General features: G+C 45.9%; 13 non-coding genes across 13 annotated transcripts; all 13 read left to right on the forward strand.

The window, feature by feature from the left end:
• The first annotated feature begins 556 nt into the window (after window positions 1-556).
• LOC130305501 (U2 spliceosomal RNA) lies at window positions 557-749 on the forward strand. Its single transcript, XR_008855079.1, has one exon. It is a non-coding gene; the product is annotated as a U2 spliceosomal RNA (small nuclear RNA).
• A 2,096-nt stretch (window positions 750-2,845) lies between these two features.
• Window positions 2,846-3,036, forward strand: LOC130305497 (U2 spliceosomal RNA). The gene has a single exon (XR_008855075.1). It is a non-coding gene; the product is annotated as a U2 spliceosomal RNA (small nuclear RNA).
• Window positions 3,037-5,018: 1,982 nt separating this feature from the next.
• On the forward strand, window positions 5,019-5,209 carry LOC130305467 (U2 spliceosomal RNA). Its single transcript, XR_008855044.1, has one exon. It is a non-coding gene; the product is annotated as a U2 spliceosomal RNA (small nuclear RNA).
• Window positions 5,210-6,895: 1,686 nt separating this feature from the next.
• On the forward strand, window positions 6,896-7,086 carry LOC130305468 (U2 spliceosomal RNA). The gene has a single exon (XR_008855045.1). It is a non-coding gene; the product is annotated as a U2 spliceosomal RNA (small nuclear RNA).
• A 2,107-nt stretch (window positions 7,087-9,193) lies between these two features.
• LOC130305498 (U2 spliceosomal RNA) lies at window positions 9,194-9,384 on the forward strand. The gene has a single exon (XR_008855076.1). It is a non-coding gene; the product is annotated as a U2 spliceosomal RNA (small nuclear RNA).
• Window positions 9,385-11,354: 1,970 nt separating this feature from the next.
• Window positions 11,355-11,545, forward strand: LOC130305469 (U2 spliceosomal RNA). The gene has a single exon (XR_008855046.1). It is a non-coding gene; the product is annotated as a U2 spliceosomal RNA (small nuclear RNA).
• A 1,683-nt stretch (window positions 11,546-13,228) lies between these two features.
• LOC130305470 (U2 spliceosomal RNA) lies at window positions 13,229-13,419 on the forward strand. The gene has a single exon (XR_008855047.1). It is a non-coding gene; the product is annotated as a U2 spliceosomal RNA (small nuclear RNA).
• A 2,108-nt stretch (window positions 13,420-15,527) lies between these two features.
• On the forward strand, window positions 15,528-15,718 carry LOC130305472 (U2 spliceosomal RNA). The gene has a single exon (XR_008855049.1). It is a non-coding gene; the product is annotated as a U2 spliceosomal RNA (small nuclear RNA).
• A 2,096-nt stretch (window positions 15,719-17,814) lies between these two features.
• Window positions 17,815-18,005, forward strand: LOC130305459 (U2 spliceosomal RNA). Its single transcript, XR_008855037.1, has one exon. It is a non-coding gene; the product is annotated as a U2 spliceosomal RNA (small nuclear RNA).
• A 2,097-nt stretch (window positions 18,006-20,102) lies between these two features.
• LOC130305473 (U2 spliceosomal RNA) lies at window positions 20,103-20,293 on the forward strand. Its single transcript, XR_008855050.1, has one exon. It is a non-coding gene; the product is annotated as a U2 spliceosomal RNA (small nuclear RNA).
• Window positions 20,294-22,397: 2,104 nt separating this feature from the next.
• LOC130305474 (U2 spliceosomal RNA) lies at window positions 22,398-22,588 on the forward strand. Its single transcript, XR_008855051.1, has one exon. It is a non-coding gene; the product is annotated as a U2 spliceosomal RNA (small nuclear RNA).
• A 2,091-nt stretch (window positions 22,589-24,679) lies between these two features.
• Window positions 24,680-24,870, forward strand: LOC130305475 (U2 spliceosomal RNA). Its single transcript, XR_008855052.1, has one exon. It is a non-coding gene; the product is annotated as a U2 spliceosomal RNA (small nuclear RNA).
• A 2,091-nt stretch (window positions 24,871-26,961) lies between these two features.
• On the forward strand, window positions 26,962-27,152 carry LOC130305476 (U2 spliceosomal RNA). The gene has a single exon (XR_008855053.1). It is a non-coding gene; the product is annotated as a U2 spliceosomal RNA (small nuclear RNA).
• Window positions 27,153-27,367: the final 215 nt, after the last annotated feature.

The following is a 27,367-nucleotide window of genomic DNA, read 5'->3' on the forward strand; positions in this document are numbered from 1 at the left end:
GAGGAACCAGCTGAAGTGAAAGAACCAGAAGTGGAGCAGGTTCCAACTAGAAGACCTACAGAGCAGAAGAAGAAGAGAGAGGAGGAAGTGTATGTGCCAGTGCAGTATTTTGGTGTGCTTGGTGGTTTGTTGGAAAATTTGTCGGAAGCAGAAAGAAAAACGTTTGACAAAGATATGATGGATCTAAAGATAGGCTTGAAGAACCGGGAGGAAGAAGCTCGGGATAAAGTCTATTTTTCTTTCAAGGCAGACATGAACCGTTTTGTTGAAACGTATAAAATTCCAGGCTGGTTGGCGTCTCAAGTTAAGAAAGATATAGCAAATGGCAATATCAGTCGAGGACTGATAGACTTTCTAATGGTGTTTGCATGGAGGAAGGGGATGACCTTCTAATTTGGTTTTGCTTAATTAGAAAGTAATGTTTGGTTTTGCTATTTTATGTTGTTTCTTATTTTGTTTTTAAATGTTCTATTTTGTTTCATTAGTGTTTAAGAAAAGAAATAAAAACATGTTACCTGATGATGAACACAAAATTGAGTTCCAAATAAGATCTTGGAACTCTGAGTGAGTTCTGAGGGCTAACTTAAAAAAAAAAATCTGTTCTTATCAGTTTAATATCTGATACGTCCCCTATCTGGGGACCATATATTAAATGGATTTTTGAGAACGGGGGCCGATTTCGAAGCTTGCTTCCGTCGCCCTATGCATTGACCCGATATGGCAGTATCTTCGGGTACAGTGCACCACCCCCTTACAGGGTTAAAAAGAAAGATTCCTACTTTCATTGCTACCTGCTTGCTGGCTAGCCAGCTAGCCAGCCCTGTGGGCCTTGCTGCTGCTGCAGCCAAAAAACAAAAGGTGGTGCTGCTGCTGCTGCTTCTGCTGCTTCTGCTTCTGCTTGTGTCTGGCCGCTGTTGGAGCGTCCAGGCACAGGACTTCTGCTGCTGCTGACTAAATGGCCTCCTTAATTGGATCATTTGAGTAGCCAGCACACCTGTGCAGGTAGGGCATGACATGATAGGCAGCTGCCTTGATAGCGGGTGGGTGCTGAATGTTCCTAATTGACAAAATAAGATTAATGCTTATGAAGAAATATAAAATCTCATCCCTTCCCCAATATCGCGCCACACCCCTACCCCTTAATTCCCTGGTTGAACTTGATGGACATATGTCTTTTTTCGACCGTACTAACTATGTAACTATGTAACATAACATGGGGGGGGGGGGGGGGTCTCCTGGCTGTTCACACAGGTGTGTCATTGCTGTACATTGACCATGCATTGCTTCTGTGGTATTGCAAAGGCAAAGACAAATGCTTCCAGCCATCCATTGCACTAATGGATTGGTCATCAGCTGGCTGTCTATGTCCCGCATCAATATAGACCAAAGTACAGAGGGTTAGGCTATGCTATTGTGCACCTACCTGATGCATCAGAAGGTGCGAGGCCCTTGCTAAATTCTGTGCACAGACTTTGAGATCTATACTTTAGACTGTATCTAAACCTGCTCCAACATGGACTGACATTCTGGCCTACTTTCAGCCGATGCGACTTGTCTGTCGCTGAACAGTCGCTTTTTATGTATTCAGCACCTATGTATAATGTTGTAAAAATGCTCTAGAAGCTAAAGTCGCAGAAATGTCACACATATTTGGCCTGCAACTTTCTGTGCGACAAATTCAGACAGGAAAAATCAGTATAAATCCTTAGAAAATTATCCCCCAGTGTCTCCATCTGCTGGCGGTATTGAATAAGCATTGCTGCACTGATGGGGTATGCATTAGACGAAAAAAAAGAAGAAAAAGAAGAATAATACGCCCAGAAAAGAGGCGAAAAGGAGAAAAACGTAAAAAAACGTGAAAAAAAAGTAAGAGGAAGAGAAGGGAAAAAAAGGTGGAAATGGGTTTAAAAGTGATTTCGGCGGAGAAATATATATATATATATATATATATATATATATATATATATATATACGCGCACACACACACATATATATAAACGTATTCTCCGTTGAGATATTGCAGCCGCTGCTGTGTCCAGGCCCAGGAGCCTTAGCACTGTGCTGTGATGTCACTCAATACCACTGACATCACTAGGTGTAAACAACATCTCTCCTTTGCTGTGTATGTGACTATGGAGCTGTTTGGTGATGTCGTCTATTATGGCCTTCATAGAAGCAACAGGAGATTGTTGCATCCATCTAGAACCCTCAGAACTACAGTGCTATGATGTCACTCACTTCCACAGGCCTTGCAGAGTGTAAACAACAACAACCCAGCTTTGTTGTGTATGTAACCATAGGGATTTGTGATGTCACCTAGAACCTTCACAGCAGCGACAGCTTTATGAGGAGCATCAGCACTGCTCTGCCTGAGCAGAACCATCACCGCCATAGGTTGTCAAATAACCCGGATTTAACCCACACAGGTAAGTCCAATGGGGTGCAGGCATGTCCTCTATGCTTACAGCTTCCCGTGGGTGTTGGTTTGATACCGTTTGGGGACAGCCAAGGAGGCATCTGCAGGCAACAAAGGTAGGTGTGTGCTTGTGTGTGTGTTTCCTATGCAGATCCTAAGCCCAGTGTCACATGCAAGTAGGAGGAGTAAGAAGGGTTCCTGGCAAATCCGGGTTATGGATTGCATTTAAAAAGGCCCCGTGGGAGTGCAATGGGCCCCTGTCTTGCTGCTTAGCAATAATGGTATGGGTTTAGGTTCTGCTGTGTGTACTGGTGGTTGACTGCCCCCCAGCCCAGAGTGTGCATGGAAAATTGTCTGGCAGCCTCCCTGACAGCAAGCAGTGATAGTGCCCATGAAGGGCACCTTGTTGGGCCCGCCCCTTTCACGGTTATTGCTTCTCGGCCTTTTGGCTAAGATCAAGTGTAGTATCTGTTCTTATCAGTTTAATATCTGATACGTCCCCTATCTGGGGACCATATATTAAATGGATTTTTGAGAACGGGGGCCGATTTCGAAGCTTGCTTCCGTCGCCCTATGCATTGACCCGATATGGCAGTATCTTCGGGTACAGTGCACCACCCCCTTACAGGGTTAAAAAGAAAGATTCCTACTTTCATTGCTACCTGCTTGCTGGCTAGCCAGCTAGCCAGCCCTGTGGGCCTTGCTGCTGCTGCAGCCAAAAAACAAAAGGTGGTGCTGCTGCTGCTTCTGCTGCTTCTGCTTCTGCTTGTGTCTGGCCGCTGTTGGAGCGTCCAGGCACAGGACTTCTGCTGCTGCTGACTAAATGGCCTCCTTAATTGGATCATTTGAGTAGCCAGCACACCTGTGCAGGTAGGGCATGACATGATAGGCAGCTGCCTTGATAGCGGGTGGGTGCTGAATGTTCCTAATTGACAAAATAAGATTAATGCTTATGAAGAAATATAAAATCTCATCCCTTCCCCAATATCGCGCCACACCCCTACCCCTTAATTCCCTGGTTGAACTTGATGGACATATGTCTTTTTTCGACCGTACTAACTATGTAACTATGTAACATAACATGGGGGGGGGGGGGGGGGTCTCCTGGCTGTTCACACAGGTGTGTCATTGCTGTACATTGACCATGCATTGCTTCTGTGGTATTGCAAAGGCAAAGACAAATGCTTCCAGCCATCCATTGCACTAATGGATTGGTCATCAGCTGGCTGTCTATGTCCCGCATCAATATAGACCAAAGTACAGAGGGTTAGGCTATGCTATTGTGCACCTACCTGATGCATCAGAAGGTGCGAGGCCCTTGCTAAATTCTGTGCACAGACTTTGAGATCTATACTTTAGACTGTATCTAAACCTGCTCCAACATGGACTGACATTCTGGCCTACTTTCAGCCGATGCGACTTGTCTGTCGCTGAACAGTCGCTTTTTATGTATTCAGCACCTATGTATAATGTTGTAAAAATGCTCTAGAAGCTAAAGTCGCAGAAATGTCACACATATTTGGCCTGCAACTTTCTGTGCGACAAATTCAGACAGGAAAAATCAGTATAAATCCTTAGAAAATTATCCCCCAGTGTCTCCATCTGCTGGCGGTATTGAATAAGCATTGCTGCACTGATGGGGTATGCATTAGACGAAAAAAAAGAAGAAAAAGAAGAATAATACGCCCAGAAAAGAGGCGAAAAGGAGAAAAACGTAAAAAAACGTGAAAAAAAAGTAAGAGGAAGAGAAGGGAAAAAAAGGTGGAAATGGGTTTAAAAGTGATTTCGGCGGAGAAATATATATATATATATATATATATATATATATATATATATATATATATATATATATACGCGCACACACACACATATATATAAACGTATTCTCCGTTGAGATATTGCAGCCGCTGCTGTGTCCAGGCCCAGGAGCCTTAGCACTGTGCTGTGATGTCACTCAATACCACTGACATCACTAGGTGTAAACAACATCTCTCCTTTGCTGTGTATGTGACTATGGAGCTGTTTGGTGATGTCGTCTATTATGGCCTTCATAGAAGCAACAGGAGATTGTTGCATCCATCTAGAACCCTCAGAACTACAGTGCTATGATGTCACTCACTTCCACAGGCCTTGCAGAGTGTAAACAACAACAACCCAGCTTTGTTGTGTATGTAACCATAGGGATTTGTGATGTCACCTAGAACCATGTCCTCTATGCTTACAGCTTCCCGTGGGTGTTGGTTTGATACCGTTTGGGGACAGCCAAGGAGGCATCTGCAGGCAACAAAGGTAGGTGTGTGCTTGTGTGTGTGTTTCCTATGCAGATCCTAAGCCCAGTGTCACATGCAAGTAGGAGGAGTAAGAAGGGTTCCTGGCAAATCCGGGTTATGGATTGCATTTAAAAAGGCCCCGTGGGAGTGCAATGGGCCCCTGTCTTGCTGCTTAGCAATAATGGTATGGGTTTAGGTTCTGCTGTGTGTACTGGTGGTTGACTGCCCCCCAGCCCAGAGTGTGCATGGAAAATTGTCTGGCAGCCTCCCTGACAGCAAGCAGTGATAGTGCCCATGAAGGGCACCTTGTTGGGCCCGCCCCTTTCACGGTTATCGCTTCTCGGCCTTTTGGCTAAGATCAAGTGTAGTATCTGTTCTTATCAGTTTAATATCTGATACGTCCCCTATCTGGGGACCATATATTAAATGGATTTTTGAGAACGGGGGCCGATTTCGAAGCTTGCTTCCGTCGCCCTATGCATTGACCCGATATGGCAGTATCTTCGGGTACAGTGCACCACCCCCTTACAGGGTTAAAAAGAAAGATTCCTACTTTCATTGCTACCTGCTTGCTGGCTAGCCAGCTAGCCAGCCCTGTGGGCCTTGCTGCTGCTGCAGCCAAAAAACAAAAGGTGGTGCTGCTGCTGCTTCTGCTGCTTCTGCTTCTGCTTGTGTCTGGCTGTTGTTGGAGCGTCCAGGCACAGGACTTCTGCTGCTGCTGACTAAATGGCCTCCTTAATTGGATCATTTGAGTAGCCAGCACACCTGTGCAGGTAGGGCATGACATGATAGGCAGCTGCCTTGATAGCGGGTGGGTGCTGAATGTTCCTAATTGACAAAATAAGATTAATGCTTATGAAGAAATATAAAATCTCATCCCTTCCCCAATATCGCGCCACACCCCTACCCCTTAATTCCCTGGTTGAACTTGATGGACATATGTCTTTTTTCGACCGTACTAACTATGTAACTATGTAACATAACATGGGGGGGGGGGGGGGGTCTCCTGGCTGTTCACACAGGTGTGTCATTGCTGTACATTGACCATGCATTGCTTCTGTGGTATTGCAAAGGCAAAGACAAATGCTTCCAGCCATCCATTGCACTAATGGATTGGTCATCAGCTGGCTGTCTATGTCCCGCATCAATATAGACCAAAGTACAGAGAAGAATAATACGCCCAGAAAAGAGGCGAAAAGGAGAAAAACGTAAAAAAAACGTGAAAAAAAAGTAAGAGGAAGAGAAGGGAAAAAAAGGTGGAAATGGGTTTAAAAGTGATTTCGGCGGAGAAATATATATATATATATATATATATATATATATATATATATATATACGCGCACACACACACATATATATAAACGTATTCTCCGTTGAGATATTGCAGCCGCTGCTGTGTCCAGGCCCAGGAGCCTTAGCACTGTGCTGTGATGTCACTCAATACCACTGACATCACTAGGTGTAAACAACATCTCTCCTTTGCTGTGTATGTGACTATGGAGCTGTTTGGTGATGTCGTCTATTATGGCCTTCATAGAAGCAACAGGAGATTGTTGCATCCATCTAGAACCCTCAGAACTACAGTGCTATGATGTCACTCACTTCCACAGGCCTTGCAGAGTGTAAACAACAACAACCCAGCTTTGTTGTGTATGTAACCATAGGGATTTGTGATGTCACCTAGAACCTTCACAGCAGCGACAGCTTTATGAGGAGCATCAGCACTGCTCTGCCTGAGCAGAACCATCACCGCCATAGGTTGTCAAATAACCCGGATTTAACCCACACAGGTAAGTCCAATGGGGTGCAGGCATGTCCTCTATGCTTACAGCTTCCCGTGGGTGTTGGTTTGATACCGTTTGGGGACAGCCAAGGAGGCATCTGCAGGCAACAAAGGTAGGTGTGTGCTTGTGTGTGTGTTTCCTATGCAGATCCTAAGCCCAGTGTCACATGCAAGTAGGAGGAGTAAGAAGGGTTCCTGGCAAATCCGGGTTATGGATTGCATTTAAAAAGGCCCCGTGGGAGTGCAATGGGCCCCTGTCTTGCTGCTTAGCAATAATGGTATGGGTTTAGGTTCTGCTGTGTGTACTGGTGGTTGACTGCCCCCCAGCCCAGAGTGTGCATGGAAAATTGTCTGGCAGCCTCCCTGACAGCAAGCAGTGATAGTGCCCATGAAGGGCACCTTGTTGGGCCCGCCCCTTTCACGGTTATCGCTTCTCGGCCTTTTGGCTAAGATCAAGTGTAGTATCTGTTCTTATCAGTTTAATATCTGATACGTCCCCTATCTGGGGACCATATATTAAATGGATTTTTGAGAACGGGGGCCGATTTCGAAGCTTGCTTCCGTCGCCCTATGCATTGACCCGATATGGCAGTATCTTCGGGTACAGTGCACCACCCCCTTACAGGGTTAAAAAGAAAGATTCCTACTTTCATTGCTACCTGCTTGCTGGCTAGCCAGCTAGCCAGCCCTGTGGGCCTTGCTGCTGCTGCAGCCAAAAAACAAAAGGTGGTGCTGCTGCTGCTTCTGCTGCTTCTGCTTCTGCTTGTGTCTGGCCGCTGTTGGAGCGTCCAGGCACAGGACTTCTGCTGCTGCTGACTAAATGGCCTCCTTAATTGGATCATTTGAGTAGCCAGCACACCTGTGCAGGTACGGCATGACATGATAGGCAGCTGCCTTGATAGCGGGTGGGTGCTGAATGTTCCTAATTGACAAAATAAGATTAATGCTTATGAAGAAATATAAAATCTCATCCCTTCCCCAATATCGCGCCACACCCCTACCCCTTAATTCCCTGGTTGAACTTGATGGACATATGTCTTTTTTCGACCGTACTAACTATGTAACTATGTAACATAACATGGGGGGGGGGGGGGGGGGTCTCCTGGCTGTTCACACAGGTGTGTCATTGCTGTACATTGACCATGCATTGCTTCTGTGGTATTGCAAAGGCAAAGACAAATGCTTCCAGCCATCCATTGCACTAATGGATTGGTCATCAGCTGGCTGTCTATGTCCCGCATCAATATAGACCAAAGTACAGAGGGTTAGGCTATGCTATTGTGCACCTACCTGATGCATCAGAAGGTGCGAGGCCCTTGCTAAATTCTGTGCACAGACTTTGAGATCTATACTTTAGACTGTATCTAAACCTGCTCCAACATGGACTGACATTCTGGCCTACTTTCAGCCGATGCGACTTGTCTGTCGCTGAACAGTCGCTTTTTATGTATTCAGCACCTATGTATAATGTTGTAAAAATGCTCTAGAAGCTAAAGTCGCAGAAATGTCACACATATTTGGCCTGCAACTTTCTGTGCGACAAATTCAGACAGGAAAAATCAGTATAAATCCTTAGAAAATTATCCCCCAGTGTCTCCATCTGCTGGCGGTATTGAATAAGCATTGCTGCACTGATGGGGTATGCATTAGACGAAAAAAAAGAAGAAAAAGAAGAATAATACGCCCAGAAAAGAGGCGAAAAGGAGAAAAACGTAAAAAAACGTGAAAAAAAAGTAAGAGGAAGAGAAGGGAAAAAAAGGTGGAAATGGGTTTAAAAGTGATTTCGGCGGAGAAATATACATATATATATATATATATATATATATATATATATATATATATATATATATACGCGCACACACACACATATATATAAACGTATTCTCCGTTGAGATATTGCAGCCGCTGCTGTGTCCAGGCCCAGGAGCCTTAGCACTGTGCTGTGATGTCACTCAATACCACTGACATCACTAGGTGTAAACAACATCTCTCCTTTGCTGTGTATGTGACTATGGAGCTGTTTGGTGATGTCGTCTATTATGGCCTTCATAGAAGCAACAGGAGATTGTTGCATCCATCTAGAACCCTCAGAACTACAGTGCTATGATGTCACTCACTTCCACAGGCCTTGCAGAGTGTAAACAACAACAACCCAGCTTTGTTGTGTATGTAACCATAGGGATTTGTGATGTCACCTAGAACCTTCACAGCAGCGACAGCTTTATGAGGAGCATCAGCACTGCTCTGCCTGAGCAGAACCATCACCGCCATAGGTTGTCAAATAACCCGGATTTAACCCACACAGGTAAGTCCAATGGGGTGCAGGCATGTCCTCTATGCTTACAGCTTCCCGTGGGTGTTGGTTTGATACCGTTTGGGGACAGCCAAGGAGGCATCTGCAGGCAACAAAGGTAGGTGTGTGCTTGTGTGTGTGTTTCCTATGCAGATCCTAAGCCCAGTGTCACATGCAAGTAGGAGGAGTAAGAAGGGTTCCTGGCAAATCCGGGTTATGGATTGCATTTAAAAAGGCCCCGTGGGAGTGCAATGGGCCCCTGTCTTGCTGCTTAGCAATAATGGTATGGGTTTAGGTTCTGCTGTGTGTACTGGTGGTTGACTGCCCCCCAGCCCAGAGTGTGCATGGAAAATTGTCTGGCAGCCTCCCTGACAGCAAGCAGTGATAGTGCCCATGAAGGGCACCTTGTTGGGCCCGCCCCTTTCACGGTTATTGCTTCTCGGCCTTTTGGCTAAGATCAAGTGTAGTATCTGTTCTTATCAGTTTAATATCTGATACGTCCCCTATCTGGGGACCATATATTAAATGGATTTTTGAGAACGGGGGCCGATTTCGAAGCTTGCTTCCGTCGCCCTATGCATTGACCCGATATGGCAGTATCTTCGGGTACAGTGCACCACCCCCTTACAGGGTTAAAAAGAAAGATTCCTACTTTCATTGCTACCTGCTTGCTGGCTAGCCAGCTAGCCAGCCCTGTGGGCCTTGCTGCTGCTGCAGCCAAAAAACAAAAGGTGGTGCTGCTGCTGCTTCTGCTGCTTCTGCTTCTGCTTGTGTCTGGCCGCTGTTGGAGCGTCCAGGCACAGGACTTCTGCTGCTGCTGACTAAATGGCCTCCTTAATTGGATCATTTGAGTAGCCAGCACACCTGTGCAGGTAGGGCATGACATGATAGGCAGCTGCCTTGATAGCGGGTGGGTGCTGAATGTTCCTAATTGACAAAATAAGATTAATGCTTATGAAGAAATATAAAATCTCATCCCTTCCCCAATATCGCGCCACACCCCTACCCCTTAATTCCCTGGTTGAACTTGATGGACATATGTCTTTTTTCGACCGTACTAACTATGTAACTATGTAACATAACATGGGGGGGGGGGGGGGGGTCTCCTGGCTGTTCACACAGGTGTGTCATTGCTGTACATTGACCATGCATTGCTTCTGTGGTATTGCAAAGGCAAAGACAAATGCTTCCAGCCATCCATTGCACTAATGGATTGGTCATCAGCTGGCTGTCTATGTCCCGCATCAATATAGACCAAAGTACAGAGGGTTAGGCTATGCTATTGTGCACCTACCTGATGCATCAGAAGGTGCGAGGCCCTTGCTAAATTCTGTGCACAGACTTTGAGATCTATACTTTAGACTGTATCTAAACCTGCTCCAACATGGACTGACATTCTGGCCTACTTTCAGCCGATGCGACTTGTCTGTCGCTGAACAGTCGCTTTTTATGTATTCAGCACCTATGTATAATGTTGTAAAAATGCTCTAGAAGCTAAAGTCGCAGAAATGTCACACATATTTGGCCTGCAACTTTCTGTGCGACAAATTCAGACAGGAAAAATCAGTATAAATCCTTAGAAAATTATCCCCCAGTGTCTCCATCTGCTGGCGGTATTGAATAAGCATTGCTGCACTGATGGGGTATGCATTAGACGAAAAAAAAGAAGAAAAAGAAGAATAATACGCCCAGAAAAGAGGCGAAAAGGAGAAAAACGTAAAAAAACGTGAAAAAAAAGTAAGAGGAAGAGAAGGGAAAAAAAGGTGGAAATGGGTTTAAAAGTGATTTCGGCGGAGAAATATATATATATATATATATATATATATATATATATATATATATACGCGCACACACACACATATATATAAACGTATTCTCCGTTGAGATATTGCAGCCGCTGCTGTGTCCAGGCCCAGGAGCCTTAGCACTGTGCTGTGATGTCACTCAATACCACTGACATCACTAGGTGTAAACAACATCTCTCCTTTGCTGTGTATGTGACTATGGAGCTGTTTGGTGATGTCGTCTATTATGGCCTTCATAGAAGCAACAGGAGATTGTTGCATCCATCTAGAACCCTCAGAACTACAGTGCTATGATGTCACTCACTTCCACAGGCCTTGCAGAGTGTAAACAACAACAACCCAGCTTTGTTGTGTATGTAACCATAGGGATTTGTGATGTCACCTAGAACCATGTCCTCTATGCTTACAGCTTCCCGTGGGTGTTGGTTTGATACCGTTTGGGGACAGCCAAGGAGGCATCTGCAGGCAACAAAGGTAGGTGTGTGCTTGTGTGTGTGTTTCCTATGCAGATCCTAAGCCCAGTGTCACATGCAAGTAGGAGGAGTAAGAAGGGTTCCTGGCAAATCCGGGTTATGGATTGCATTTAAAAAGGCCCCGTGGGAGTGCAATGGGCCCCTGTCTTGCTGCTTAGCAATAATGGTATGGGTTTAGGTTCTGCTGTGTGTACTGGTGGTTGACTGCCCCCCAGCCCAGAGTGTGCATGGAAAATTGTCTGGCAGCCTCCCTGACAGCAAGCAGTGATAGTGCCCATGAAGGGCACCTTGTTGGGCCCGCCCCTTTCACGGTTATCGCTTCTCGGCCTTTTGGCTAAGATCAAGTGTAGTATCTGTTCTTATCAGTTTAATATCTGATACGTCCCCTATCTGGGGACCATATATTAAATGGATTTTTGAGAACGGGGGCCGATTTCGAAGCTTGCTTCCGTCGCCCTATGCATTGACCCGATATGGCAGTATCTTCGGGTACAGTGCACCACCCCCTTACAGGGTTAAAAAGAAAGATTCCTACTTTCATTGCTACCTGCTTGCTGGCTAGCCAGCTAGCCAGCCCTGTGGGCCTTGCTGCTGCTGCAGCCAAAAAACAAAAGGTGGTGCTGCTGCTGCTTCTGCTGCTTCTGCTTCTGCTTGTGTCTGGCTGTTGTTGGAGCGTCCAGGCACAGGACTTCTGCTGCTGCTGACTAAATGGCCTCCTTAATTGGATCATTTGAGTAGCCAGCACACCTGTGCAGGTAGGGCATGACATGATAGGCAGCTGCCTTGATAGCGGGTGGGTGCTGAATGTTCCTAATTGACAAAATAAGATTAATGCTTATGAAGAAATATAAAATCTCATCCCTTCCCCAATATCGCGCCACACCCCTACCCCTTAATTCCCTGGTTGAACTTGATGGACATATGTCTTTTTTCGACCGTACTAACTATGTAACTATGTAACATAACATGGGGGGGGGGGGGGGTCTCCTGGCTGTTCACACAGGTGTGTCATTGCTGTACATTGACCATGCATTGCTTCTGTGGTATTGCAAAGGCAAAGACAAATGCTTCCAGCCATCCATTGCACTAATGGATTGGTCATCAGCTGGCTGTCTATGTCCCGCATCAATATAGACCAAAGTACAGAGAAGAATAATACGCCCAGAAAAGAGGCGAAAAGGAGAAAAACGTAAAAAAAACGTGAAAAAAAAGTAAGAGGAAGAGAAGGGAAAAAAAGGTGGAAATGGGTTTAAAAGTGATTTCGGCGGAGAAATATATATATATATATATATATATATATATATATATATATATACGCGCACACACACACATATATATAAACGTATTCTCCGTTGAGATATTGCAGCCGCTGCTGTGTCCAGGCCCAGGAGCCTTAGCACTGTGCTGTGATGTCACTCAATACCACTGACATCACTAGGTGTAAACAACATCTCTCCTTTGCTGTGTATGTGACTATGGAGCTGTTTGGTGATGTCGTCTATTATGGCCTTCATAGAAGCAACAGGAGATTGTTGCATCCATCTAGAACCCTCAGAACTACAGTGCTATGATGTCACTCACTTCCACAGGCCTTGCAGAGTGTAAACAACAACAACCCAGCTTTGTTGTGTATGTAACCATAGGGATTTGTGATGTCACCTAGAACCTTCACAGCAGCGACAGCTTTATGAGGAGCATCAGCACTGCTCTGCCTGAGCAGAACCATCACCGCCATAGGTTGTCAAATAACCCGGATTTAACCCACACAGGTAAGTCCAATGGGGTGCAGGCATGTCCTCTATGCTTACAGCTTCCCGTGGGTGTTGGTTTGATACCGTTTGGGGACAGCCAAGGAGGCATCTGCAGGCAACAAAGGTAGGTGTGTGCTTGTGTGTGTGTTTCCTATGCAGATCCTAAGCCCAGTGTCACATGCAAGTAGGAGGAGTAAGAAGGGTTCCTGGCAAATCCGGGTTATGGATTGCATTTAAAAAGGCCCCGTGGGAGTGCAATGGGCCCCTGTCTTGCTGCTTAGCAATAATGGTATGGGTTTAGGTTCTGCTGTGTGTACTGGTGGTTGACTGCCCCCCAGCCCAGAGTGTGCATGGAAAATTGTCTGGCAGCCTCCCTGACAGCAAGCAGTGATAGTGCCCATGAAGGGCACCTTGTTGGGCCCGCCCCTTTCACGGTTATCGCTTCTCGGCCTTTTGGCTAAGATCAAGTGTAGTATCTGTTCTTATCAGTTTAATATCTGATACGTCCCCTATCTGGGGACCATATATTAAATGGATTTTTGAGAACGGGGGCCGATTTCGAAGCTTGCTTCCGTCGCCCTATGCATTGACCCGATATGGCAGTATCTTCGGGTACAGTGCACCACCCCCTTACAGGGTTAAAAAGAAAGATTCCTACTTTCATTGCTACCTGCTTGCTGGCTAGCCAGCTAGCCAGCCCTGTGGGCCTTGCTGCTGCTGCAGCCAAAAAACAAAAGGTGGTGCTGCTGCTGCTTCTGCTGCTTCTGCTTCTGCTTGTGTCTGGCCGCTGTTGGAGCGTCCAGGCACAGGACTTCTGCTGCTGCTGACTAAATGGCCTCCTTAATTGGATCATTTGAGTAGCCAGCACACCTGTGCAGGTAGGGCATGACATGATAGGCAGCTGCCTTGATAGCGGGTGGGTGCTGAATGTTCCTAATTGACAAAATAAGATTAATGCTTATGAAGAAATATAAAATCTCATCCCTTCCCCAATATCGCGCCACACCCCTACCCCTTAATTCCCTGGTTGAACTTGATGGACATATGTCTTTTTTCGACCGTACTAACTATGTAACTATGTAACATAACATGGGGGGGGGGGGGGGGGTCTCCTGGCTGTTCACACAGGTGTGTCATTGCTGTACATTGACCATGCATTGCTTCTGTGGTATTGCAAAGGCAAAGACAAATGCTTCCAGCCATCCATTGCACTAATGGATTGGTCATCAGCTGGCTGTCTATGTCCCGCATCAATATAGACCAAAGTACAGAGGGTTAGGCTATGCTATTGTGCACCTACCTGATGCATCAGAAGGTGCGAGGCCCTTGCTAAATTCTGTGCACAGACTTTGAGATCTATACTTTAGACTGTATCTAAACCTGCTCCAACATGGACTGACATTCTGGCCTACTTTCAGCCGATGCGACTTGTCTGTCGCTGAACAGTCGCTTTTTATGTATTCAGCACCTATGTATAATGTTGTAAAAATGCTCTAGAAGCTAAAGTCGCAGAAATGTCACACATATTTGGCCTGCAACTTTCTGTGCGACAAATTCAGACAGGAAAAATCAGTATAAATCCTTAGAAAATTATCCCCCAGTGTCTCCATCTGCTGGCGGTATTGAATAAGCATTGCTGCACTGATGGGGTATGCATTAGACGAAAAAAAAGAAGAAAAAGAAGAATAATACGCCCAGAAAAGAGGCGAAAAGGAGAAAAACGTAAAAAAACGTGAAAAAAAAGTAAGAGGAAGAGAAGGGAAAAAAAGGTGGAAATGGGTTTAAAAGTGATTTCGGCGGAGAAATATACATATATATATATATATATATATATATATATATATATATATATATATATATATACGCGCACACACACACATATATATAAACGTATTCTCCGTTGAGATATTGCAGCCGCTGCTGTGTCCAGGCCCAGGAGCCTTAGCACTGTGCTGTGATGTCACTCAATACCACTGACATCACTAGGTGTAAACAACATCTCTCCTTTGCTGTGTATGTGACTATGGAGCTGTTTGGTGATGTCGTCTATTATGGCCTTCATAGAAGCAACAGGAGATTGTTGCATCCATCTAGAACCCTCAGAACTACAGTGCTATGATGTCACTCACTTCCACAGGCCTTGCAGAGTGTAAACAACAACAACCCAGCTTTGTTGTGTATGTAACCATAGGGATTTGTGATGTCACCTAGAACCTTCACAGCAGTGACAGCTTTATGAGGAGCATCAGCACTGCTCTGCCTGAGCAGAACCATCACCGCCATAGGTTGTCAAATAACCCGGATTTAACCCACACAGGTAAGTCCAATGGGGTGCAGGCATGTCCTCTATGCTTACAGCTTCCCGTGGGTGTTGGTTTGATACCGTTTGGGGACAGCCAAGGAGGCATCTGCAGGCAACAAAGGTAGGTGTGTGCTTGTGTGTGTGTTTCCTATGCAGATCCTAAGCCCAGTGTCACATGCAAGTAGGAGGAGTAAGAAGGGTTCCTGGCAAATCCGGGTTATGGATTGCATTTAAAAAGGCCCCGTGGGAGTGCAATGGGCCCCTGTCTTGCTGCTTAGCAATAATGGTATGGGTTTAGGTTCTGCTGTGTGTACTGGTGGTTGACTGCCCCCCAGCCCAGAGTGTGCATGGAAAATTGTCTGGCAGCCTCCCTGACAGCAAGCAGTGATAGTGCCCATGAAGGGCACCTTGTTGGGCCCGCCCCTTTCACGGTTATCGCTTCTCGGCCTTTTGGCTAAGATCAAGTGTAGTATCTGTTCTTATCAGTTTAATATCTGATACGTCCCCTATCTGGGGACCATATATTAAATGGATTTTTGAGAACGGGGGCCGATTTCGAAGCTTGCTTCCGTCGCCCTATGCATTGACCCGATATGGCAGTATCTTCGGGTACAGTGCACCACCCCCTTACAGGGTTAAAAAGAAAGATTCCTACTTTCATTGCTACCTGCTTGCTGGCTAGCCAGCTAGCCAGCCCTGTGGGCCTTGCTGCTGCTGCAGCCAAAAAACAAAAGGTGGTGCTGCTGCTGCTTCTGCTGCTTCTGCTTCTGCTTGTGTCTGGCCGCTGTTGGAGCGTCCAGGCACAGGACTTCTGCTGCTGCTGACTAAATGGCCTCCTTAATTGGATCATTTGAGTAGCCAGCACACCTGTGCAGGTAGGGCATGACATGATAGGCAGCTGCCTTGATAGCGGGTGGGTGCTGAATGTTCCTAATTGACAAAATAAGATTAATGCTTATGAAGAAATATAAAATCTCATCCCTTCCCCAATATCGCGCCACACCCCTACCCCTTAATTCCCTGGTTGAACTTGATGGACATATGTCTTTTTTCGACCGTACTAACTATGTAACTATGTAACATAACATGGGGGGGGGGGGGGGGGGGTCTCCTGGCTGTTCACACAGGTGTGTCATTGCTGTACATTGACCATGCATTGCTTCTGTGGTATTGCAAAGGCAAAGACAAATGCTTCCAGCCATCCATTGCACTAATGGATTGGTCATCAGCTGGCTGTCTATGTCCCGCATCAATATAGACCAAAGTACAGAGGGTTAGGCTATGCTATTGTGCACCTACCTGATGCATCAGAAGGTGCGAGGCCCTTGCTAAATTCTGTGCACAGACTTTGAGATCTATACTTTAGACTGTATCTAAACCTGCTCCAACATGGACTGACATTCTGGCCTACTTTCAGCCGATGCGACTTGTCTGTCGCTGAACAGTCGCTTTTTATGTATTCAGCACCTATGTATAATGTTGTAAAAATGCTCTAGAAGCTAAAGTCGCAGAAATGTCACACATATTTGGCCTGCAACTTTCTGTGCGACAAATTCAGACAGGAAAAATCAGTATAAATCCTTAGAAAATTATCCCCCAGTGTCTCCATCTGCTGGCGGTATTGAATAAGCATTGCTGCACTGATGGGGTATGCATTAGACGAAAAAAAAGAAGAAAAAGAAGAATAATACGCCCAGAAAAGAGGCGAAAAGGAGAAAAACGTAAAAAAACGTGAAAAAAAAGTAAGAGGAAGAGAAGGGAAAAAAAGGTGGAAATGGGTTTAAAAGTGATTTCGGCGGAGAAATATATATATATATATATATATATATATATATATATATATATATACGCGCACACACACACATATATATAAACGTATTCTCCGTTGAGATATTGCAGCCGCTGCTGTGTCCAGGCCCAGGAGCCTTAGCACTGTGCTGTGATGTCACTCAATACCACTGACATCACTAGGTGTAAACAACATCTCTCCTTTGCTGTGTATGTGACTATGGAGCTGTTTGGTGATGTCGTCTATTATGGCCTTCATAGAAGCAACAGGAGATTGTTGCATCCATCTAGAACCCTCAGAACTACAGTGCTATGATGTCACTCACTTCCACAGGCCTTGCAGAGTGTAAACAACAACAACCCAGCTTTGTTGTGTATGTAACCATAGGGATTTGTGATGTCACCTAGAACCTTCACAGCAGCGACAGCTTTATGAGGAGCATCAGCACTGCTCTGCCTGAGCAGAACCATCACCGCCATAGGTTGTCAAATAACCCGGATTTAACCCACACAGGTAAGTCCAATGGGGTGCAGGCATGTCCTCTATGCTTACAGCTTCCCGTGGGTGTTGGTTTGATACCGTTTGGGGACAGCCAAGGAGGCATCTGCAGGCAACAAAGGTAGGTGTGTGCTTGTGTATGTGTTTCCTATGCAGATCCTAAGCCCAGTGTCACATGCAAGTAGGAGGAGTAAGAAGGGTTCCTGGCAAATCCGGGTTATGGATTGCATTTAAAAAGGCCCCGTGGGAGTGCAATGGGCCCCTGTCTTGCTGCTTAGCAATAATGGTATGGGTTTAGGTTCTGCTGTGTGTACTGGTGGTTGACTGCCCCCCAGCCCAGAGTGTGCATGGAAAATTGTCTGGCAGCCTCCCTGACAGCAAGCAGTGATAGTGCCCATGAAGGGCACCTTGTTGGGCCCGCCCCTTTCACGGTTATCGCTTCTCGGCCTTTTGGCTAAGATCAAGTGTAGTATCTGTTCTTATCAGTTTAATATCTGATACGTCCCCTATCTGGGGACCATATATTAAATGGATTTTTGAGAATGGGGGCCGATTTCGAAGCTTGCTTCCGTCGCCCTATGCATTGACCCGATATGGCAGTATCTTCGGGTACAGTGCACCACCCCCTTACAGGGTTAAAAAGAAAGATTCCTACTTTCATTGCTACCTGCTTGCTGGCTAGCCAGCTAGCCAGCCCTGTGGGCCTTGCTGCTGCTGCAGCCAAAAAACAAAAGGTGGTGCTGCTGCTGCTTCTGCTGCTTCTGCTGCTTCTGCTTCTGCTTGTGTCTGGCCGCTGTTGGAGCGTCCAGGCACAGGACTTCTGCTGCTGCTGACTAAATGGCCTCCTTAATTGGATCATTTGAGTAGCCAGCACACCTGTGCAGGTAGGGCATGACATGATAGGCAGCTGCCTTGATAGCGGGTGGGTGCTGAATGTTCCTAATTGACAAAATAAGATTAATGCTTATGAAGAAATATAAAATCTCATCCCTTCCCCAATATCGCGCCACACCCCTACCCCTTAATTCCCTGGTTGAACTTGATGGACATATGTCTTTTTTCGACCGTACTAACTATGTAACTATGTAACATAACATGGGGGGGGGGGGGGGGGTCTCCTGGCTGTTCACACAGGTGTGTCATTGCTGTACATTGACCATGCATTGCTTCTGTGGTATTGCAAAGGCAAAGACAAATGCTTCCAGCCATCCATTGCACTAATGGATTGGTCATCAGCTGGCTGTCTATGTCCCGCATCAATATAGACCAAAGTACAGAGGGTTAGGCTATGCTATTGTGCACCTACCTGATGCATCAGAAGGTGCGAGGCCCTTGCTAAATTCTGTGCACAGACTTTGAGATCTATACTTTAGACTGTATCTAAACCTGCTCCAACATGGACTGACATTCTGGCCTACTTTCAGCCGATGCGACTTGTCTGTCGCTGAACAGTCGCTTTTTATGTATTCAGCACCTATGTATAATGTTGTAAAAATGCTCTAGAAGCTAAAGTCGCAGAAATGTCACACATATTCGGCCTGCAACTTTCTGTGCGACAAATTCAGACAGGAAAAATCAGTATAAATCCTTAGAAAATTATCCCCCAGTGTCTCCATCTGCTGGCAGTATTGAATAAGCATTGCTGCACTGATGGGGTATGCATTAGACGAAAAAAAAGAAGAAAAAGAAGAATAATACGCCCAGAAAAGAGGCGAAAAGGAGAAAAACGTAAAAAAACGTGAAAAAAAAGTAAGAGGAAGAGAAGGGAAAAAAAGGTGGAAATGGGTTTAAAAGTGATTTCGGCGGAGAAATATATATATATATATATATATATATATATATATATATACGCGCACACACACACATATATATAAATGTATTCTCCGTTGAGATATTGCAGCCGCTGCTGTGTCCAGGCCCAGGAGCCTTAGCACTGTGCTGTGATGTCACTCAATACCACTGACATCACTAGGTGTAAACAACATCTCTCCTTTGCTGTGTATGTGACTATGGAGCTGTTTGGTGATGTCGTCTATTATGGCCTTCATAGAAGCAACAGGAGATTGTTGCATCCATCTAGAACCCTCAGAACTACAGTGCTATGATGTCACTCACTTCCACAGGCCTTGCAGAGTGTAAACAACAACAACCCAGCTTTGTTGTGTATGTAACCATAGGGATTTGTGATGTCACCTAGAACCTTCACAGCAGCGACAGCTTTATGAGGAGCATCAGCACTGCTCTGCCTGAGCAGAACCATCACCGCCATAGGTTGTCAAATAACCCGGATTTAACCCACACAGGTAAGTCCAATGGGGTGCAGGCATGTCCTCTATGCTTACAGCTTCCCGTGGGTGTTGGTTTGATACCGTTTGGGGACAGCCAAGGAGGCATCTGCAGGCAACAAAGGTAGGTGTGTGCTTGTGTGTGTGTTTCCTATGCAGATCCTAAGCCCAGTGTCACATGCAAGTAGGAGGAGTAAGAAGGGTTCCTGGCAAATCCGGGTTATGGATTGCATTTAAAAAGGCCCCGTGGGAGTGCAATGGGCCCCTGTCTTGCTGCTTAGCAATAATGGTATGGGTTTAGGTTCTGCTGTGTGTACTGGTGGTTGACTGCCCCCCAGCCCAGAGTGTGCATGGAAAATTGTCTGGCAGCCTCCCTGACAGCAAGCAGTGATAGTGCCCATGAAGGGCACCTTGTTGGGCCCGCCCCTTTCACGGTTATCGCTTCTCGGCCTTTTGGCTAAGATCAAGTGTAGTATCTGTTCTTATCAGTTTAATATCTGATACGTCCCCTATCTGGGGACCATATATTAAATGGATTTTTGAGAACGGGGGCCGATTTCGAAGCTTGCTTCCGTCGCCCTATGCATTGACCCGATATGGCAGTATCTTCGGGTACAGTGCACCACCCCCTTACAGGGTTAAAAAGAAAGATTCCTACTTTCATTGCTACCTGCTTGCTGGCTAGCCAGCTAGCCAGCCCTGTGGGCCTTGCTGCTGCTGCAGCCAAAAAACAAAAGGTGGTGCTGCTGCTGCTTCTGCTGCTTCTGCTTCTGCTTGTGTCTGGCCGCTGTTGGAGCGTCCAGGCACAGGACTTCTGCTGCTGCTGACTAAATGGCCTCCTTAATTGGATCATTTGAGTAGCCAGCACACCTGTGCAGGTAGGGCATGACATGATAGGCAGCTGCCTTGATAGCGGGTGGGTGCTGAATGTTCCTAATTGACAAAATAAGATTAATGCTTATGAAGAAATATAAAATCTCATCCCTTCCCCAATATCGCGCCACACCCCTACCCCTTAATTCCCTGGTTGAACTTGATGGACATATGTCTTTTTTCGACCGTACTAACTATGTAACTATGTAACATAACATGGGGGGGGGGGGGGGGGTCTCCTGGCTGTTCACACAGGTGTGTCATTGCTGTACATTGACCATGCATTGCTTCTGTGGTATTGCAAAGGCAAAGACAAATGCTTCCAGCCATCCATTGCACTAATGGATTGGTCATCAGCTGGCTGTCTATGTCCCGCATCAATATAGACCAAAGTACAGAGGGTTAGGCTATGCTATTGTGCACCTACCTGATGCATCAGAAGGTGCGAGGCCCTTGCTAAATTCTGTGCACAGACTTTGAGATCTATACTTTAGACTGTATCTAAACCTGCTCCAACATGGACTGACATTCTGGCCTACTTTCAGCCGATGCGACTTGTCTGTCGCTGAACAGTCGCTTTTTATGTATTCAGCACCTATGTATAATGTTGTAAAAATGCTCTAGAAGCTAAAGTCGCAGAAATGTCACACATATTTGGCCTGCAACTTTCTGTGCGACAAATTCAGACAGGAAAAATCAGTATAAATCCTTAGAAAATTATCCCCCAGTGTCTCCATCTGCTGGCGGTATTGAATAAGCATTGCTGCACTGATGGGGTATGCATTAGACGAAAAAAAAGAAGAAAAAGAAGAATAATACGGCCAGAAAAGAGGCGAAAAGTAGAAAAACGTAAAAAAACGTGAAAAAAAAGTAAGAGGAAGAGAAGGGAAAAAAAGGTGGAAATGGGTTTAAAAGTGATTTCGGCGGAGAAATATATATATATATATATATATATATATATATATATATATATATATATATATATACGCGCACACACACACATATATATAAACGTATTCTCCGTTGAGATATTGCAGCCGCTGCTGTGTCCAGGCCCAGGAGCCTTAGCACTGTGCTGTGATGTCACTCAATACCACTGACATCACTAGGTGTAAACAACATCTCTCCTTTGCTGTGTATGTGACTATGGAGCTGTTTGGTGATGTCGTCTATTATGGCCTTCATAGAAGCAACAGGAGATTGTTGCATCCATCTAGAACCCTCAGAACTACAGTGCTATGATGTCACTCACTTCCACAGGCCTTGCAGAGTGTAAACAACAACAACCCAGCTTTGTTGTGTATGTAACCATAGGGATTTGTGATGTCACCTAGAACCTTCACAGCAGCGACAGCTTTATGAGGAGCATCAGCACTGCTCTGCCTGAGCAGAACCATCACCGCCATAGGTTGTCAAATAACCCGGATTTAACCCACACAGGTAAGTCCAATGGGGTGCAGGCATGTCCTCTATGCTTACAGCTTCCCGTGGGTGTTGGTTTGATACCGTTTGGGGACAGCCAAGGAGGCATCTGCAGGCAACAAAGGTAGGTGTGTGCTTGTGTGTGTGTTTCCTATGCAGATCCTAAGCCCAGTGTCACATGCAAGTAGGAGGAGTAAGAAGGGTTCCTGGCAAATCCGGGTTATGGATTGCATTTAAAAAGGCCCCGTGGGAGTGCAATGGGCCCCTGTCTTGCTGCTTAGCAATAATGGTATGGGTTTAGGTTCTGCTGTGTGTACTGGTGGTTGACTGCCCCCCAGCCCAGAGTGTGCATGGAAAATTGTCTGGCAGCCTCCCTGACAGCAAGCAGTGATAGTGCCCATGAAGGGCACCTTGTTGGGCCCGCCCCTTTCACGGTTATCGCTTCTCGGCCTTTTGGCTAAGATCAAGTGTAGTATCTGTTCTTATCAGTTTAATATCTGATACGTCCCCTATCTGGGGACCATATATTAAATGGATTTTTGAGAACGGGGGCCGATTTCGAAGCTTGCTTCCGTCGCCCTATGCATTGACCCGATATGGCAGTATCTTCGGGTACAGTGCACCACCCCCTTACAGGGTTAAAAAGAAAGATTCCTACTTTCATTGCTACCTGCTTGCTGGCTAGCCAGCTAGCCAGCCCTGTGGGCCTTGCTGCTGCTGCAGCCAAAAAACAAAAGGTGGTGCTGCTGCTGCTTCTGCTGCTTCTGCTTGTGTCTGGCCGCTGTTGGAGCGTCCAGGCACAGGACTTCTGCTGCTGCTGACTAAATGGCCTCCTTAATTGGATCATTTGAGTAGCCAGCACACCTGTGCAGGTAGGGCATGACATGATAGGCAGCTGCCTTGATAGCGGGTGGGTGCTGAATGTTCCTAATTGACAAAATAAGATTAATGCTTATGAAGAAATATAAAATCTCATCCCTTCCCCAATATCGCGCCACACCCCTACCCCTTAATTCCCTGGTTGAACTTGATGGACATATGTCTTTTTTCGACCGTACTAACTATGTAACTATGTAACATAACATGGGGGGGGGGGGGGGGGGGGTCTCCTGGCTGTTCACACAGGTGTGTCATTGCTGTACATTGACCATGCATTGCTTCTGTGGTATTGCAAAGGCAAAGACAAATGCTTCCAGCCATCCATTGCACTAATGGATTGGTCATCAGCTGGCTGTCTATGTCCCGCATCAATATAGACCAAAGTACAGAGGGTTAGGCTATGCTATTGTGCACCTACCTGATGCATCAGAAGGTGCGAGGCCCTTGCTAAATTCTGTGCACAGACTTTGAGATCTATACTTTAGACTGTATCTAAACCTGCTCCAACATGGACTGACATTCTGGCCTACTTTCAGCCGATGCGACTTGTCTGTCGCTGAACAGTCGCTTTTTATGTATTCAGCACCTATGTATAATGTTGTAAAAATGCTCTAGAAGCTAAAGTCGCAGAAATGTCACACATATTTGGCCTGCAACTTTCTGTGCGACAAATTCAGACAGGAAAAATCAGTATAAATCCTTAGAAAATTATCCCCCAGTGTCTCCATCTGCTGGCGGTATTGAATAAGCATTGCTGCACTGATGGGGTATGCATTAGACGAAAAAAAAGAAGAAAAAGAAGAATAATACGCCCAGAAAAGAGGCGAAAAGGAGAAAAACGTAAAAAAACGTGAAAAAAAAGTAAGAGGAAGAGAAGGGAAAAAAAGGTGGAAATGGGTTTAAAAGTGATTTCGGCGGAGAAATATATATATATATATATATATATATATATATATATATATATATACGCGCACACACACACATATATATAAACGTATTCTCCGTTGAGATATTGCAGCCGCTGCTGTGTCCAGGCCCAGGAGCCTTAGCACTGTGCTGTGATGTCACTCAATACCACTGACATCACTAGGTGTAAACAACATCTCTCCTTTGCTGTGTATGTGACTATGGAGCTGTTTGGTGATGTCGTCTATTATGGCCTTCATAGAAGCAACAGGAGATTGTTGCATCCATCTAGAACCCTCAGAACTACAGTGCTATGATGTCACTCACTTCCACAGGCCTTGCAGAGTGTAAACAACAACAACCCAGCTTTGTTGTGTATGTAACCATAGGGATTTGTGATGTCACCTAGAACCTTCACAGCAGCGACAGCTTTATGAGGAGCATCAGCACTGCTCTGCCTGAGCAGAACCATCACCGCCATAGGTTGTCAAATAACCCGGATTTAACCCACACAGGTAAGTCCAATGGGGTGCAGGCATGTCCTCTATGCTTACAGCTTCCCGTGGGTGTTGGTTTGATACCGTTTGGGGACAGCCAAGGAGGCATCTGCAGGCAACAAAGGTAGGTGTGTGCTTGTGTGTGTGTTTCCTATGCAGATCCTAAGCCCAGTGTCACATGCAAGTAGGAGGAGTAAGAAGGGTTCCTGGCAAATCCGGGTTATGGATTGCATTTAAAAAGGCCCCGTGGGAGTGCAATGGGCCCCTGTCTTGCTGCTTAGCAATAATGGTATGGGTTTAGGTTCTGCTGTGTGTACTGGTGGTTGACTGCCCCCCAGCCCAGAGTGTGCATGGAAAATTGTCTGGCAGCCTCCCTGACAGCAAGCAGTGATAGTGCCCATGAAGGGCACCTTGTTGGGCCCGCCCCTTTCACGGTTATCGCTTCTCGGCCTTTTGGCTAAGATCAAGTGTAGTATCTGTTCTTATCAGTTTAATATCTGATACGTCCCCTATCTGGGGACCATATATTAAATGGATTTTTGAGAACGGGGGCCGATTTCGAAGCTTGCTTCCGTCGCCCTATGCATTGACCCGATATGGCAGTATCTTCGGGTACAGTGCACCACCCCCTTACAGGGTTAAAAAGAAAGATTCCTACTTTCATTGCTACCTGCTTGCTGGCTAGCCAGCTAGCCAGCCCTGTGGGCCTTGCTGCTGCTGCAGCCAAAAAACAAAAGGTGGTGCTGCTGCTGCTTCTGCTGCTTCTGCTTCTGCTTGTGTCTGGCCGCTGTTGGAGCGTCCAGGCACAGGACTTCTGCTGCTGCTGACTAAATGGCCTCCTTAATTGGATCATTTGAGTAGCCAGCACACCTGTGCAGGTAGGGCATGACATGATAGGCAGCTGCCTTGATAGCGGGTGGGTGCTGAATGTTCCTAATTGACAAAATAAGATTAATGCTTATGAAGAAATATAAAATCTCATCCCTTCCCCAATATCGCGCCACACCCCTACCCCTTAATTCCCTGGTTGAACTTGATGGACATATGTCTTTTTTCGACCGTACTAACTATGTAACTATGTAACATAACATGGGGGGGGGGGGGGGGTCTCCTGGCTGTTCACACAGGTGTGTCATTGCTGTACATTGACCATGCATTGCTTCTGTGGTATTGCAAAGGCAAAGACAAATGCTTCCAGCCATCCATTGCACTAATGGATTGGTCATCAGCTGGCTGTCTATGTCCCGCATCAATATAGACCAAAGTACAGAGGGTTAGGCTATGCTATTGTGCACCTACCTGATGCATCAGAAGGTGCGAGGCCCTTGCTAAATTCTGTGCACAGACTTTGAGATCTATACTTTAGACTGTATCTAAACCTGCTCCAACATGGACTGACATTCTGGCCTACTTTCAGCCGATGCGACTTGTCTGTCGCTGAACAGTCGCTTTTTATGTATTCAGCACCTATGTATAATGTTGTAAAAATGCTCTAGAAGCTAAAGTCGCAGAAATGTCACACATATTTGGCCTGCAACTTTCTGTGCGACAAATTCAGACAGGAAAAATCAGTATAAATCCTTAGAAAATTATCCCCCAGTGTCTCCATCTGCTGGCGGTATTGAATAAGCATTGCTGCACTGATGGGGTATGCATTAGACGAAAAAAAAGAAGAAAAAGAAGAATAATACGCCCAGAAAAGAGGCGAAAAGGAGAAAAACGTAAAAAAACGTGAAAAAAAAGTAAGAGGAAGAGAAGGGAAAAAAAGGTGGAAATGGGTTTAAAAGTGATTTCGGCGGAGAAATATATATATATATATATATATATATATATATATATATATATACGCGCACACACACACATATATATAAACGTATTCTCCGTTGAGATATTGCAGCCGCTGCTGTGTCCAGGCCCAGGAGCCTTAGCACTGTGCTGTGATGTCACTCAATACCACTGACATCACTAGGTGTAAACAACATCTCTCCTTTGCTGTGTATGTGACTATGGAGCTGTTTGGTGATGTCGTCTATTATGGCCTTCATAGAAGCAACAGGAGATTGTTGCATCCATCTAGAACCCTCAGAACTACAGTGCTATGATGTCACTCACTTCCACAGGCCTTGCAGAGTGTAAACAACAACAACCCAGCTTTGTTGTGTATGTAACCATAGGGATTTGTGATGTCACCTAGAACCTTCACAGCAGCGACAGCTTTATGAGGAGCATCAGCACTGCTCTGCCTGAGCAGAACCATCACCGCCATAGGTTGTCAAATAACCCGGATTTAACCCACACAGGTAAGTCCAATGGGGTGCAGGCATGTCCTCTATGCTTACAGCTTCCCGTGGGTGTTGGTTTGATACCGTTTGGGGACAGCCAAGGAGGCATCTGCAGGCATCAAAGGTAGGTGTGTGCTTGTGTGTGTGTTTCCTATGCAGATCCTAAGCCCAGTGTCACATGCAAGTAGGAGGAGTAAGAAGGGTTCCTGGCAAATCCGGGTTATGGATTGCATTTAAAAAGGCCCCGTGGGAGTGCAATGGGCCCCTGTCTTGCTGCTTAGCAATAATGGTATGGGTTTAGGTTCTGCTGTGTGTACTGGTGGTTGACTGCCCCCCAGCCCAGAGTGTGCATGGAAAATTGTCTGGCAGCCTCCCTGACAGCAAGCAGTGATAGTGCCCATGAAGGGCACCTTGTTGGGCCCGCCCCTTTCACGGTTATCGCTTCTCGGCCTTTTGGCTAAGATCAAGTGTAGTATCTGTTCTTATCAGTTTAATATCTGATACGTCCCCTATCTGGGGACCATATATTAAATGGATTTTTGAGAACGGGGGCCGATTTCGAAGCTTGCTTCCGTCGCCCTATGCATTGACCCGATATGGCAGTATCTTCGGGTACAGTGCACCACCCCCTTACAGGGTTAAAAAGAAAGATTCCTACTTTCATTGCTACCTGCTTGCTGGCTAGCCAGCTAGCCAGCCCTGTGGGCCTTGCTGCTGCTGCAGCCAAAAAACAAAAGGTGGTGCTGCTGCTGCTTCTGCTGCTTCTGCTTCTGCTTGTGTCTGGCCGCTGTTGGAGCGTCCAGGCACAGGACTTCTGCTGCTGCTGACTAAATGGCCTCCTTA

Source organism: Hyla sarda, unplaced genomic scaffold, assembly GCF_029499605.1.
Source record: "Hyla sarda isolate aHylSar1 unplaced genomic scaffold, aHylSar1.hap1 scaffold_1311, whole genome shotgun sequence".
NCBI classification, from domain to species: domain Eukaryota; kingdom Metazoa; phylum Chordata; class Amphibia; order Anura; family Hylidae; genus Hyla; species Hyla sarda.